This window comes from Grus americana, chromosome 6, assembly GCF_028858705.1.
Source record: "Grus americana isolate bGruAme1 chromosome 6, bGruAme1.mat, whole genome shotgun sequence".
Taxonomy (NCBI): domain Eukaryota; kingdom Metazoa; phylum Chordata; class Aves; order Gruiformes; family Gruidae; genus Grus; species Grus americana.
This window is the reverse complement of record NC_072857.1, coordinates 7622975-7637946: the sequence shown is the minus strand read 5'-3', so window position 1 is coordinate 7637946 and position 14972 is coordinate 7622975. Positions and strand designations below refer to the sequence as shown.

At 37.5% G+C, this 14972-nt stretch overlaps 1 long non-coding RNA gene across 1 annotated transcript in view; it reads left to right on the top strand.

The window, feature by feature from the left end:
* LOC129208313 (uncharacterized) overlaps positions 1–14972 on the top strand; it is a 69252-nt gene that overhangs the window by 6927 nt on the left and 47353 nt on the right. The window contains exon 2 of the long non-coding RNA XR_008577772.1: positions 1182–1274. This is a non-coding gene — a long non-coding RNA (uncharacterized LOC129208313). The remainder of the gene's footprint in view (positions 1–1181; positions 1275–14972) is intronic.

Below are 14972 nucleotides of genomic sequence, written 5' to 3'. Positions count from 1 at the left end.
CAGTTTTTCGTATTTTTCTAGTTACATTCCAGACTCCATGATCTGTAGACTTGAACCCATCTAACTGGAAAATAAGATGTGAAAGATACTAAGTCACACCTTGTGAAATACACTTAAAATATACGTCTTTCAATTTGCTATATCAGTTATCTAGATTTGCAGTGGTTTTGCCTTTGTTGTAGTTATTCAGCTAATAATGACTGGGGTGCCCTTTTTTTTGTTTGTCAACTTAAGACAGACACTAGCACAAAGCCAAAACCTCCTTGAGGAGGAAGAGTTAGCAAAGCTGAGCATTAGGTTCACGGTTTTATCACTTGAAGGATCAAGCTAGAGAAAAAAAAAAAAGATTATGTGGATGAAGAATCTGAGGATCTGCAAATTTTCCCTAATGAATATCTAACAGCAGGCCAGGGACAACAGCCTTTCCTACCAGTGAGCTAGTAGATACTGGCTGTCCACAGTAGTATCTTAAAGGTTAGCTTCTCTGGTAACCTGCATTTACACCAAATTAAGTTCAATGTGAAGCCAGACCCTCAGGCTGAACTGCTTCTATAAATGCACCCCTGTCCATTTCAGACAAAATCATCCAGATTAGCGAAACTCTGCCATTTGTTTAATATAACCTGACTGGCTTTACTTGAAACACAAGATAAGGGTTAGCATAGATAAGGGTTAGCAATTTCCACTGAAGTGTAGCGTGATGAACAATTGAGAAAAAGCCAGTGGGCAGTAGCTTGTACAGTACAGCTGTTTGCAAAGGCATGTTTGTCTATAGTGTGAATCATTCTGAGATGTGCATCTTGGGGTTTGTGCATTTGGAGACTACCACTATGCTTATTGCACTGCTGTAACTAACAGTTTCTTTATCCAGTATGAAGGCTCCTTAGAGATGTGCTGTATTCTGATACATTGGTAGATTCAACCTGCTGTGGAGTGATCCTTTGTCACTTTCTTAGAATGTGGCTCTAAGCTTTTCAGGTCAGGACATCTCAGGACTTAGCTTTGAATGCTTTTCTCAGAGACCTGACTGTTGAAGAGTGCTCAGATTTTAAATTGAAAGATTTGACCCACTTTGGAGAAGAACAACAACAAATAGAACTGGAAGTGGGAAGGTCACCTTTAATAGCACATGAACTACTTCTTAACAAGCTTTACAATTACTTTGTTTCTTCCTCTTTTAGTGCTGTAAACATGACTAGCCAAAGGAAGACCTTAGAAAACAACTCAAGGAAGCTATGAAGGCTGTTGAGAAAGCAGAGAAGCCAGCTGGACCGGTTAGTGTTAAACACAACATTTTCTAATAGTTATAGTGGATTGATTTCTCCACATTTCTCAGTAGCTACACGTGACATATTTTGAACTGGTACAGTGAAGCAAGTGAGGGCATTCTCATACAGAAAACTCACTTTTTAATGCATAATAATAAGCTGGGTTCTATTTGTAGTCTTCCTAAATTCCTGGTAAATAGACAACTGCTTAATACAAGGTTGAACAGAAGAGGAAGATTTAATACATCCTTTTTTCACTTAGAGTTTAGCCACTGGGCTTCCTGCTAGAAGAGAGCCTCTCATTTTTCTTGGTTTAGGCACAATTGCCGGAGCAAGCACATTTGTCAATGAATTGAGAAATACATGGGGTTTTTATGTAATGTCAAAATTCTGAACCTCGTGCTTAGGAGGCTGTATTGTTTAGAGGGTATGTTGAATTGCTAGTGGTTTGTGATATTTTATATTTGAAGAATCAAGGAGATGAGATAATACTGACAAGTCATAGGTTAAACCTCTTAGTGAGAATAAGTTTGTAGATATCAAATCTAACTCTTCTTAGTTTGTGATGTCTAAAAAAGGTGTTGGGACTAGGAGGTACGGTTGATGAATGCAGGTGGTAGATCTGTGTCTGTAATTTGAAGTAACCATCATATATTTTCAGAATAGCTATTACCAAGGTCACTGTAAGGTTATGTGGCATCTATGATCCCTGTCCCTCCTTTCCTAATTGTGCATAAGTAGGAGGATGATTTGCTTAAACAACATGCAGTGCCTTTGCTGTCCAGGGTGGTCTGCACAAGCATTTGCAATATGTGCAGTGCACAGTGGGAGGACTTGATATTTCCCAGCTCCCTGATCACTTTCTTTTCCCTTTCATTCCTCCACTGGGCAGCCTGTGTCGGTCTCCACAGTGTATTAAATCTTGCTTGCAGACAAACATGGTCATTTGGTACCTGTCAAAGAACGGCAGTAGGGGCAGGTGTTCTTCTGTCGCTATATTTTACCCCTTGCCACAATATTTCATCTCTCTCCCTCAGTATTTCACTGCCTCCCATTTGAAGTCAAAGAGACATCTCTGATGTAAATCAAAGGATGTTTTCTTTTCCTGTTAGGTCTTCAAGAGCCCATTTCTCCTTGCATACACTAACTCCCATTTGTAAATAGTAACTCTGTCTCCATGGTTGGTTAGGTTATCGAACTACATTCCTCTGCACTTCATTTTTATTTTCAGAAAAGCAACCTATGGCTCTTTACATTAGGAATCAAGGGAAGGTTTTGCTGGAAAGTGTTTTGCAAGCTGAAATGTTTCTGACGGTAACACCAAAATTGTCGTCTCTGTTAAGGGCTTAGATGCATTTAGAATATAGTCTTATCCAGAATAATTTATCTCAAATTGGAGGGAAATTTGAATTCTGAGGTGACATCAGGTGAAGTTTAAGTCATATGTATGCACAGCATGAACAAAAGGAAATGGTTCTTTATGACAGACAGCAAAACTGAGCAGGTAGGAAGAAGGAGAATGCAGATTTTGCAAAGGGACACAAAAGAAAAACCTTTTGTGTAATCGGTGTAGCAAACAATAATAATAACAGAGACATAAATGCAGCAGACAAGAAAGGATTAAAAAAATGTAGTTATATTCACTGAGCTGATTGAGCTAGAATTTCCTTTGTATCATCTACTGTCTTGTACTTGGAAACTGAAGTATATTAAACACCAAAAATTAGAAAAATGCCTAATAAGCAAGTTTCGACTTTGAATGTTTGAGCTGTGAAATGCCTTTGTTTCATGTATTTATTTGTTTGTGATGTTATCTACAAATGGTGACTGATTTCTTCCTGTATAGTATCCATTCACTGCAACTAAAGAGGGATGGGACATTCAACTTTTGTCTTGGGAGTGAGAAAGTAAATTGTACGTGCAAAGAGAACAGATTATCTATGTTAGTGCTGTGTCGTTCCCAGGGTTTCTGTATGAAGCTCTCAGCCTTTATAAGTTATAAATGTCATATAACTTTTTCTAGAGTAGGTTGAATACCATTTTAAATTATGGTCTAGTGATAAAAGTTAAAGCTGTAAACTGAGGTTGACATAGAATAGCAAAGGAAAATAATCTCATTTTAACTTGCTCTGTAGGTGATACAGTGTTCTACAGAATCACTGAGCCATTACTTGCTCTCTAATTGTCCTTAATTTTCCTGTGCTGAGAAGCTATTAGTGCAAGGTATAAATTGTGTCTGTACTGTATTTCTGTAGCTAACTGGTAAGGAATTAAATTTTTAAATTGTCGCATAGAGCTCATCATACACTTCTACAACTTCAGACCATAAGACCTTCTAAAACTCAAGGGTTTTGGAATCACCCCCCTCTTCTCAGGTGCATTGTTGCTATTTTGAAGGCTTTTTGGTCGATTCCAACTCTAGGCCATGTTTTCTGTGCAATATACTGCTTCAAGATCATGGATTTGTAATTAGTAGGGAAACCAAATTCATAAGGCTGTTTGCCATTTAAAGTATCACAGTTTAAACTTAGGAGACAGTTCATTACAGCAATAATACTTCTTTGTCTTCACTACAGTTACAAAAAGTGATTTTTACATGTTGTGCGTATATGATCCAAGTGAAGCCACGGTCCCATCACAAACCTCGTAGCTTTCTTCTGTTCTACTTTGTCACAAGCCACTTTCTGCCTAGGTGGTTAATTGTAGGTTTGCTTTGAAAGAGTGTTGATTCTGGCTTATTGTCTCAAAAGCAGAGGCCTCAAACTGAACAGGATATAGCCTGGAATCATTTGAAATCCTATTGCTTCCAGTAACCTTGAGAAGGCTCATAAAAACGTGACATGAACTCTGAAGAGATAAGTGGAGAGATCTGATTATGAACAGGAAGAAAAACTTTCTGTCCAGAGCAAGTGATTAAGCTTCATGTCTCCATTTCCAAAACCACCTCCAAACAAGATCAAAATGATCCCTAGGATTTACTTTAGCTATTATACTCAGTGTTTTAGTTTGGTGTAATTTTCCATTTAATAACAAAAAATGTATATGATATATTATAAAATTATTATTCTTTTTTCCTTCATTGTGATCCTTTTCTAGTCTCAGTTGGGTTTTCGTCCCTGTCTTTTCTCCTGTGTCTCTTTCTGGAAGTTCCTCTCTTGATTTTCTGAGTTTGTTTCTCAGGAATGCTCTCAGGCAAAAGTTCTCAATGGTACAAAAAGTCAAAAAAATTATCTTTTTTTTAAAATTATTATTCAATATTTCTTCTTCCCTTCATAGTCTTTATATGTTTTAGCCAGCTTGGAGGGGTATTGCATTCAAATATATGCATCATTAGTGAAGATCTGTGTGTGTACAACTGAGAGCAGAATTGGCTTAAAGTCTGCTTCAAAAGGAAATTGAGTAGGATCCTGCAATCCCAACCTGTTTCCCTTTCCAACAGCAATGAGCTGAATCAGAAGGGAACTAATGAATTCTGGTCAATTTCCTTCAGTGCACCAAAGCTCTTTAAACACATACTGAAGAAGGGAAATGAAGTAGGATTAGTCCATTTCCCTTTGAAGCCAGCTGTGTGTTCACAGTGCGAGTACTGGAACATTATTTCACTTGCCACTTTCTGGCTGTGGGCCAGACTGTAGTGTCATCTTGAATTGATGCAAGATCCAAAAATACGTTGAAAAACACATAGCTGCCTCTGGACAGTGAGTAAGCAATTGGTATCTGTATGGTGAATTGGCTTGTGTTGCTGTTCTTCAGTTCTTTACCTGTTTGGCAAGGGATCACCTAAATTTTTTTTTTTCATTAGCTGTGCCATGGCCATGAGCAGTTCTAGGGCCTTATTTTCCCTTTTAGATTGACTTCAAATGGGAGTGTGAATTTTTAATGTAATGTTAAGACATTTTGGTATTTCTTTAGTGCTATTAAGTTGTCGTTTTGAGGGAGAAAAGTCCCACGTGTTTCATCTTTCTTACACAGAGTGTGTTTGGGTAGGAAGGATGTTTGAGGAGTTGTATAATACTGAAAGTTGTATATGTGTGACTCATGCAAGTACTAACTATTGTTCTGCCTGTATATAGCACCTTTCTTTCCAGAAGGTCTCAAAACATTTTGTAAATAATGCGGTGATTGCCTAGCACATGAAACTCTCAGGGACTGAAATATCCTTTTGCTCCAAAAAGATGAGACGTTGCCACTCCATTTGCGCTTAGTGTTGCAGAACTATGGCTGCCACACAGTTGAACAGTTCCGATCCTTTGTGTAGGAGATAAGCAAGAGATGAGAAAAAGATAGGCAGGATCTTATCCACAGCACTATACACATAATGTACACTGGAACGAAAAGTGGCTGCAATCTCAGAAGTACTGTGCCATTGGGAAGAACTGGAACATTTGGGCTGGGACCTTTCTTCTGCAGAGCTAGTGGATCTCTGTGTCTCGCAGAGTCTTCCTTGTAATATGTCCACAGACACTGGCCCTGGTCTTATCTGTTACAGGGCATCTGCAATTTACATGTTTTCCATGCCACTGTGGTTTTGTCTGTTTAATTACAGCACATTTCTGAAGGCACAAACTTAGCTAATAAATGTGCTGCCCTGACGGCATAAATGAGGCTGAACCAGGCATTTACTTGTATGGCAGTGTCAGCTAGAGGTTATACGTTTTTCACAATTTGTGTTGACATAGCTATGCTGGCAGAAATTTGTAGTGTAGGGCTGACTCTAGGGATCAGTGGATGAAGATTCTTGGCTGCCCTTAAAGTAGATGTGCACTAACGAAATTAGGGATTTGTAGATTAGGACTGGGACTTCAGACTTGGTCCAGAAGTGAGAGAAAGATCAGAGGAATACCCAGAGCACCAGAGCAATATTGGACTCTGTCAGGCTGAATACAGTGCAGCTTCTCTCTGAGGTTCACGTTTGCTTGCACGTTGAGTGAACTGCTGAGTTGGTACCAGAACTGACAAAAGGCAACTAACATAAGCAACCTTTGTATTAAAAACATGCTAACAATAAATTTTAGAAAGTTAGCAATAAATATAAGGAAACTTGCTTCTTATTCTGACTGCTGTTTTCTACCTAATGATAATACTGTCTGTAATAGACAATGAACAATTGTGATTGCAGAATTGCGTTCAAACCACAAAATCTGAATCTGTATGGGCCTGCCTTTTGAGAAGATTAGGCAGTCCAAAACTAAATCCATGGATAAAGCAGTGATCTTTCTTCAGGCTGTGGAAAAACCAAAGGAATTTCTTAGTTTGCTGTTCTTTGTTCTCAGGAAAGCACAGTGAAAGGAGAGAAAATAGGAAAGGCTATGCTTGCATTCCTAAAGAGGCCTTTAAAAAAACCCCAAACACCCAGGCAATAAAGAGTCAGGTAGGAAATGATGAATGGCCTTGAGAATTTACATGCAAAACTGCCCTTATGGGAGAGCTACAGGAAAGCTTAACAGAAAGTGCTATTAACTCAGCCAAAAGCTAACAGAAAATTGTCAGTATTCTACAAAGCCCAGTGAACAGTCCCAAACGCATGCATGCAGATTAGACATGCATGACTTCTGGGGGCCCTGAGATGGAAGGGGATGCACCCGATCAGGAAAGCCGGGAAAAAACAAACAAACTAAAAGTGCAGATAATTCAGTACTCCCTAACCCTCTACTCTGGAGATGTTCCCTTTTGTATCTAACACAACAGAGGTAGAAATTAGGCCACAGCATCACTGGAGCAGACGGGCACGCTCTGTCTATGCAGCAGCAGCATGTGCTTCTTTTCAGAGAGTTGCCTGGCAACGGAATGCTGTCCGCCTGAGTAACTGCAGGAGCCCATTGAAACCCACCGACGGGCAGAGGGAAGCAGAGAAAGGAAGAAAGAAAGGAGGAGGGGGGGAGAGTGAGCTCACCAGTTTAGAAATTTCTGGCAGCAAAGTGAGGACACTGAGAATGAAAGAGGAAAAACAAACTAGGAAAGGGGAGAAAACCTCTTGCTATTCAAGAGTCAGTCTCTCCAGAGATGTCTAATTTTGTTTCGTACATATCAGAGAAGGATCTATTTTCCCTGATTTTATAGAACACATGACTTCAGACAATCACACCCAAAGAATATATTACTTCTAATGTGTAGAATATGCATGCTTCTGAAAGGCAAAAAGTACTTGTGGAAAGCTGAATGCACATACACAACCTTACTGCAGGTAATGAGAGGCATCCTCCAATGCAGCTACTTCCCTTGTATCACACTCCGGGTGACTGGACTTTCAGGCCAGTAAATTCAGCTCCTATTAGCTCAGCAGGACAGGACATGTGAGCTCCTATAATGACGTCATTAAATGCTGTGCTGGGGACTGAATTTATTATAGGGACCAGCAATTAGATTGCATTGTTGTGCCAAATGACTAATTTCTATTAGTGTGGGAATTAGTTAAATATCACTTCATCTGAGATTTTAAAGAACCTAAGGGAGTCAAGTGTTTAACTCTCACTGAATTTCAATTGCATATCTCCCAGGGAAAATTAATGAGCTGAGTCCTAAGAAGCCTTGCTGTTGCCAAAGAAGCCCAAATTTATTGTTTGTTGTCCAAGTCTCTTTTCCCCCTCACTTATAGATATGGAGTATTCATTTTTATATGCAGAAATAGTTATCAGTAATTTCAGTTATTAACGGTTTGGAAATTTGAAGGCCTTGCTCTATGGAACAAGCTTTCAAATGATTCCAAGTAAATTCTGTTGTCAGAGTTGTGAAGTGAATAGTTGTGAAGACAAACATCTTGACCACTTGAAGAGTTAGCAGCTCACTGAACTAAATGGTTAATTCTCCTCTCAGAAGTCAAGATCTGATTCAGGAAATGAGCACTGATACAGCCTTCACTGGAGGCTGTTGCAGTATGCTTTCTTAGTGAAAACTCAAGCCCTGGAGAAAATACTGCAATTAGTTAAATATCCAAACAGGAAATACTGTATTAAATCAGACCAATATTCCATCTGATATGAAGCCAATTTTTGACAGTTACCAGAAGCACAGGAAAGTATATTATAAATAATTTTGAAAAAGATTGCCTGTAAAGGGAATCTCTTTCAAACCATAATCTATTGATGGTAGGATTATTTTTTTAAATGTAAAGGTTAAAGAAAATATACGTCAGTATGATTAGTCATTGTAGGAACTCTAGATGAGCCACATGTCCCTACAGACAAATGCATCCATTATAAGTCTGAATTATTTTTCTATGATGAACAATTTCCATGGTGCATGCTGCCAGGAGCTCTGCTCATAGTAGGTTGTTCAATCTTCTTTGGTTTTCCTCTAGGTATGTATAGGAATCCAGCTAGTAGTATGAATGTGCTTAATATATTCAAATTAATTGGACAGTCATTATTGTACATGAAACTGATGAGATGTTAAGGACTGATTATACCCTCCAAGAATAGGGATATGCTGTCATATTGTCCTGTTGTGTGAAGCTCACTGCTCTGCAGCAGCCAACCACTTTTGAATTTCAGCAATGAAACTAGCAGACTCAGGTGGAAGCAAAATGGATTGTTTCACAATTACCTAATCGGTTGATGATTTATGGTGAGGAAACTCTCTTTGCAAAAAATACCCAAAGAACTGGGAATAATATTTCCATTATATCTGAAAAAATCCATCCTGTGAGGTAACAAACCCAGCCAATTACACTTTTTTCCATCATGAGGTGTGAAAAGAAGCTATAATAAAATAAAATGTAGATAAAGGAAATAATTTTATTTCCTTTGGAAGCCAGAGTGTTAATTACTGTGTTTTTGTTGTCTTTTAATAACTGTTGTGATCTTTTTAGAAATAAGTTCAAGTGTCTGGGGAGAATTAGCTATCCGGGTAATGGGTGGTTTTGACAGTTACAGCTGTAGCTTATAGGGCACTGAAAGAAGCACATCTTTTGGGATCAAACATCCTACATGCTGTCCCTATGACATTCATACTTTAATTCAGAAGTGCAGTCTTCTGGGGTATTTTTTAGATAGTATGTTGCTGCTGTCATCCGGCATATCATTCCTATTATTCTCAGTTCACTGGGTTGTGCAAGAAACAGTTTTTCTCCCAAAGCCCAGGAAATGAGCCATGTTGATTGTTCATCAGAGAATACAACTGAAGTTTAGCTTTGTGTTTGACTGCAAGAGAATTTTCTGTAATCAAAAACTGTGTATCCATTCTATGTCTGAAAGTAGGATCAGAAATTCCCAGGTTTTCCAGGATATGTGATTATTTCAGCCATTCTGATACAATAAGACTGGGCTCAGTCTTTGCTTTTCTCTTATCAGATTTGCCATACTCTACAATACAATAAACGCCCACACAAAAAACAATGTTAAAAAAAGGTTAAGGTGAGGACATATACTCACAAAGGAAGGAAGTTCTGAAATACTGTTTTCATTAAAATCTTCATTCAACGAGCAGAATGTTATCAAAAGATGAAGGGTCTGTGGCTGAGGACTGAAAGTATCCTAAAATTTTTACTGCTGTGGTATAATCTTTATTGTACAAAATGATTCTTCACTGATCTGCTCCAGCTTGATAATCCCATCCACTATCAAAATGAATGAAAAGTTATTGCAGTAAATTAGTTGCAATACTTACTGCTGTAAATATTTATGTATCAGTGGTTTTTTCTTTGATGTCTTACTGCTCTGTGGAGAAGGACCTGGGAGTCCTGGTGGACAACAAGCTCTCCATGAGCCAGCAATGTGCCCTTGCGGCCAAGGCCAGTGGTATCCTGGGGTGCGTTGAGAAGAGTATGGCCAGCAGGTCAAGGGAAGTTATCCTCCCCCTCTACTCTGCCCTGGTGAGGCCACATCTGGAATATTGTGTCCAGTTCTGGGCTCCCTAGTTCAAGAAAGACACGGAACTACTGGAGAGAGTCCAGCGGAGGGCTACAAGGATGATTCGGGGACTGGAGCATCTCTCATATGAGGAAGGGCTGAAGGAGTGGGGTCTGTTTAGCCTGGACAAGACTGAGAGGGGATCTCATCAGTACTTATAAATATCTGTAGGGTGGATGTCAAGAAGATGGGGCCAGACTCTTTTAAGTGGTGCCCAGTGACAGGACAAGGGGCAATGGGCACAAACTATTATTCCATTACAGCATCAGAAAGTCACACCTTTTGCAAATGTTCTGTGCCTTCAAGCGAACAATGAACAAAAATAGGTAGTGTTCATTGAGCCATCTGAACAGTGTAGGAGGAGCTGTGATTTTTTTTTCAGAAGGTTCACACATATAGGAGAGAAACCATTAACCATATTAAAATAATTTCTGAGGATTTTTCTGCTGCTGTCACTCTTGGATGGTTTTATTCTGGAATAAGAATGTTCATACACAGAGGGTTTGAATTTTTGGAATTTTTTAAGTAGTTGTTCTACTTTGAACATATATTGTATGTTATTTGTATGAGCCACTTTAGGAAAGGCTTTATTTTTTATCAAGATGCCATTCCAGTACATGCAAGTTTTTATTGCAAGTTGCTATGGAAAGCTATGGTACAATTCAATTTAAAAATTCTATAGAAAAGTCTGAGGTTGCATGTATGTTTGTAATCCTGTACTCAAGATACTGCTGCTGTGAGGAGCTCTGTATTTTTTCTCATTTTACTGTTGATCTTTTTTCCTGTTTGTTTCTGTTTGTTTCTCTTTCCCCCTCTATTCTCAATTTTCTTCCTCACGTTAGACAATAAAATCAGTGAATTAACAGGAAAAAAAAACTTATAAGGTAAAAGATGAATAGATTTTCAGTCATAGTAAGCATTTTAGTTATTATGAATTGGGATATGTTTCTTTAAATGAACATAATTAACTGTCAAAATACGATGTCTATCAGATTAAGAACAAATCTGATTTAATTTATTCTGTATATAGGTACAGATCCTTTGTTGTCTAAGTTGTCATAGCTGATGACTTGTTGAACTGTGATATATTACTCCAGCTGGGGAGTGGCCAGTGCAAGAGTATCAATGGATCAACAGTTCAGTTTTGCTTTCATTCTGTAATTTTTTCACCCTAGATTTTCCTGGATTTTACTCTCCAGTGTTTTCCTCTGTCTTTTTCTGAGCTGCAGGGTTATTTAGGGAACAATCATAGTGTGTATAGGGTTGTTTAGTATAATACATGTTTTCACATTTAGTTTGGTATAAAATTTACATATGTTTGGCAGTGCAGTGTCAAATGGGAGTAAATCCTAAGGAGGCGCCCCTTACTTAACCCAGTGTCTTGTGTTATCCAAAGAATAACTTCAAAGCTGATTATTTTACCAAGAGGCACCACACAGGGCAACCCTTTGATTTTCTTTTTTACTGCTCACAAGCTCTGATACAACAAATTAAAATAAAATTTCTCAAAGACTGCTTTATATTTTTAGTTGCCCCAATAAAAGAGATCACCTTCACATTTTTGGGTGTGCTGTAAAGTGCTTTTCTGTTGAGCTAGTGTGATTACCATTTGCACATTCCTTAGTTTAAAGGAAAAAAGAAAGCTTTATAACATGGAGCCTGTATTACACAGCCCTGTCATTGTCTTTAATGTGATTCAGTACTGCAGCTGTTTATTCCCTTTTTTCTTTTCTCTGACAACAATTTAAGATGATTTTGGTTAAAGTGAAGTTATGTTCCTGTTTTTCACCTTTGTTATAAAAATCCTACCATATTTGAAAGTGTCATCAGTTCAGCAAATGTTTGAAATTGTGTTGAGAATTTAATAGATATGAGCAGATGGGTCCCTAGTTTCAATCCCTATAGTGAAAGATGTGTACTGCCGAGAACCTGCCTTTAAATAACGACTATACCATATGTTGTAAAGAAACACATTAAGGTTTGGCAAACTGTTTAAAAAAATACTTTGTATCATTCAACCTCTTATTTTAAGATTACCAAAGTTATCTCAAAACATGGAACCAGTAATTTGTAAATCAAACACTTTAGTAGTGCTGATTAGCATTTAACCTGGTATGTCCTAAACAGCTATATGGATAGTTGAGAAAGACTTAGAAAATTGCTAGTGCTATATCAAATTGTATGTTGGCAAATCATTTAACTGGGCGGTCCTGAAGTTGTGTTTGATATGTGAGAACATAGCCATCTCACACTGTTTTTATTATGAACGCAGGAAGTAATGGTTATTAGGGCCTGGGAATCCTGTTAAAACATATACTTCAATTAATGTTACCAGTGACAGTAGCTTACTTTGTTAGCAAAGGAAAGAGCTTGAAGTATTCAAGTATTAGAAGTATTAAAAAAGCAAAAGGTACAGTAAAAATAATGTATTCAAAAGTGAAATAAAAGATTAAGTCAACCACCTATCTTTTAGTGCATTAAAAGTAACCACACGCAACATGTGAACTCTTAATTTATAATTGGAAACAGCAAATAAGAGAACATGAAGTAAGTCAAGACTTGTGAGAAGAACTAATATCTTTTACTAGGCAAATGACTTAAGTGAAATAACAGCTGGACTTTCTGGGGTATAACTCTTATTTAGGCCTGAAGTAAAGCAACTAACAAATACATTGTTCTGTCTAGTAAAAATATTAAATATCCCTATACAGCTTAAATCATTTATATGGACACTGTAGCATACAGCATGTGTCATAGCTCTAGCATCATTGCTACTAGAAACATAATATGTTTGTGAAAAGAACTTTTTTTTCCTAGTTAGCCTCCATTCTTGTTCACAAAGTGATTCCTGTGCTTTGTGGGAGGGAACTCAGATACACAATGAGTGCAGAGTCAATAGTAGTGCCACATCCCATACAATCCCAGTTAGAACTGGTATGCTTTGAGATAGAGTTCCTTAGATGCACCTTGCATGGAATTACCATCAGATTCCGTTAGATATGTTCCAAATTGTGGCCACAGTGTTTTCTAGAGACTGTTCCTGAAGACTCTGCTTCTTTAGTCTACAGCTGAACATTTATCTTCCAAGGCTGAACCCTTGATAACTTGACATACTTTTAAGTCACAATTTGTAGTCTTCACACAGGGAAAACACCTATTGTAAGTAATATTTGGTATTTTTAACCCTGTTCTGAAGTCCTTACTAAGTTCTTAAATGTTATTTCCGTACATACCTAAGATATGCGGTAAGATCAATGGTGTACCCTGGCAATCTTTTCAGATAGAGAATTGACTCCCTCATTTAGGCTGAATGAGCAGTTGTGTTGAATCATGAAGTCTAGTGGGAACATGCTGTCTGTACAGTTTTTGCAGTCTGGCTAATTCTCTCGGGGTACTTTAGATTTTGTCATTGCTTACTAAGGTATTTAATGCAATGTAACTCTGCAGTATACATACACTTACTCTTTTATAATGCATAGTATGTATGACTTTCAAATTGGAGGTGAAAGATTTTCTAAGCCATAGGTAACAATTAGGTGGTGAAGGAATGCATGTTTAAGGATGTAATAATCTGATGCAACATATGGATGGTACAAGTGCATCCATAATTAGTAGTAGCACTGTAGCTATGGTGATCTGAGAGTACAGCAGTACAAGCAAGGTGAGGCTTCTAGGAAGAAGGAAAATCATTCTATATCAGTTTTCAGCTGGAGAAATTGATAAGCTTTTGAGAATGCAAGACAGAGAGAGACATGAAGTAGAAGCCGCAAATGTCAAACTGTATTCTGTTTGGGAGTAATTACTTTGATAATGTAAATACTTAATTATGTTAAACACTTTGAAGGAAAAAAGGTGGCAAGCACTGCTGCACCACAAAGAGAGATGGAAAAGTCATTAGTCACTGGGATACTGAAGGATGATGATGGAAAACTACAATAAAGGGAAGTTTAGAAGCTAAAGAAGAAAAAAAATGTAAAGAAAACTAAAAAGAAAAAAAATCTATTGAGATAAAGAGTCTAGTCTAAACAAAACCACAACTATGCTCTTCCAAAGTAACCCTGTGAATTTTAGCAATTCCTTGTGGGTGTTTGTCAGGACAAAGTTTCTCCACCAGCATCCTTGCCAGACTGTGATTTACTGTCTTAATGTAATTGTCTTCATGTTTGTATTTAAAGTAACTGGGTTCTTTCTTTGTTCTTTCATTTCCTTAAATTGAATGTTTTATCTCTTTAAGTGTGATGCACTTGTTCTTTTATTTGGTGAGAGAATCAAAGCAACTCAAACAGGTTGCATAGCATTGTCTCTAATCAAATGAAAGTAGATAACTCTGTAGTTTGAAAGTGAAACCCAGCAGCAGTTCCAATGAAAACAAATCTCATTAAGTGTAACTATTTTTTCTATTTATATTGCCTTGTTTTTCATCTCCTTGCAAATTGCTGTTTCTTCCTTCTTTTCTAGTTCTAACAAACCAAAATGAAACTAAACATGCTTTGATTGCATTTATAACATCATCCAAAAAATTCAGTGACTTTCATCTCGTATGGAAGGTATATGCTCTATTTCTTTAAAAACTCAGTTATTTGAACTTTGTAGAAAGTTTGTGGGTTTGTATTATCAGTACTTCTTCTTCCATAACAAATTTGTCTGAAATACTTTCAAAGGAAGATATCGTATAAAATTTCAAAAAAAGACATGGTTGGAGTCCTACTGAAGTGTTTCCTGCAACAATACGATTCTCAAACAAGTGTTGATTATTAAATGCCTTTGTTAGTGTATACATTTTATTTTTAGTAGATGTTTACAAAGCTTTTCTTGTTGCCTATAAAGTGTCCTACCAAAATGGAATAGAGTTCTGTGA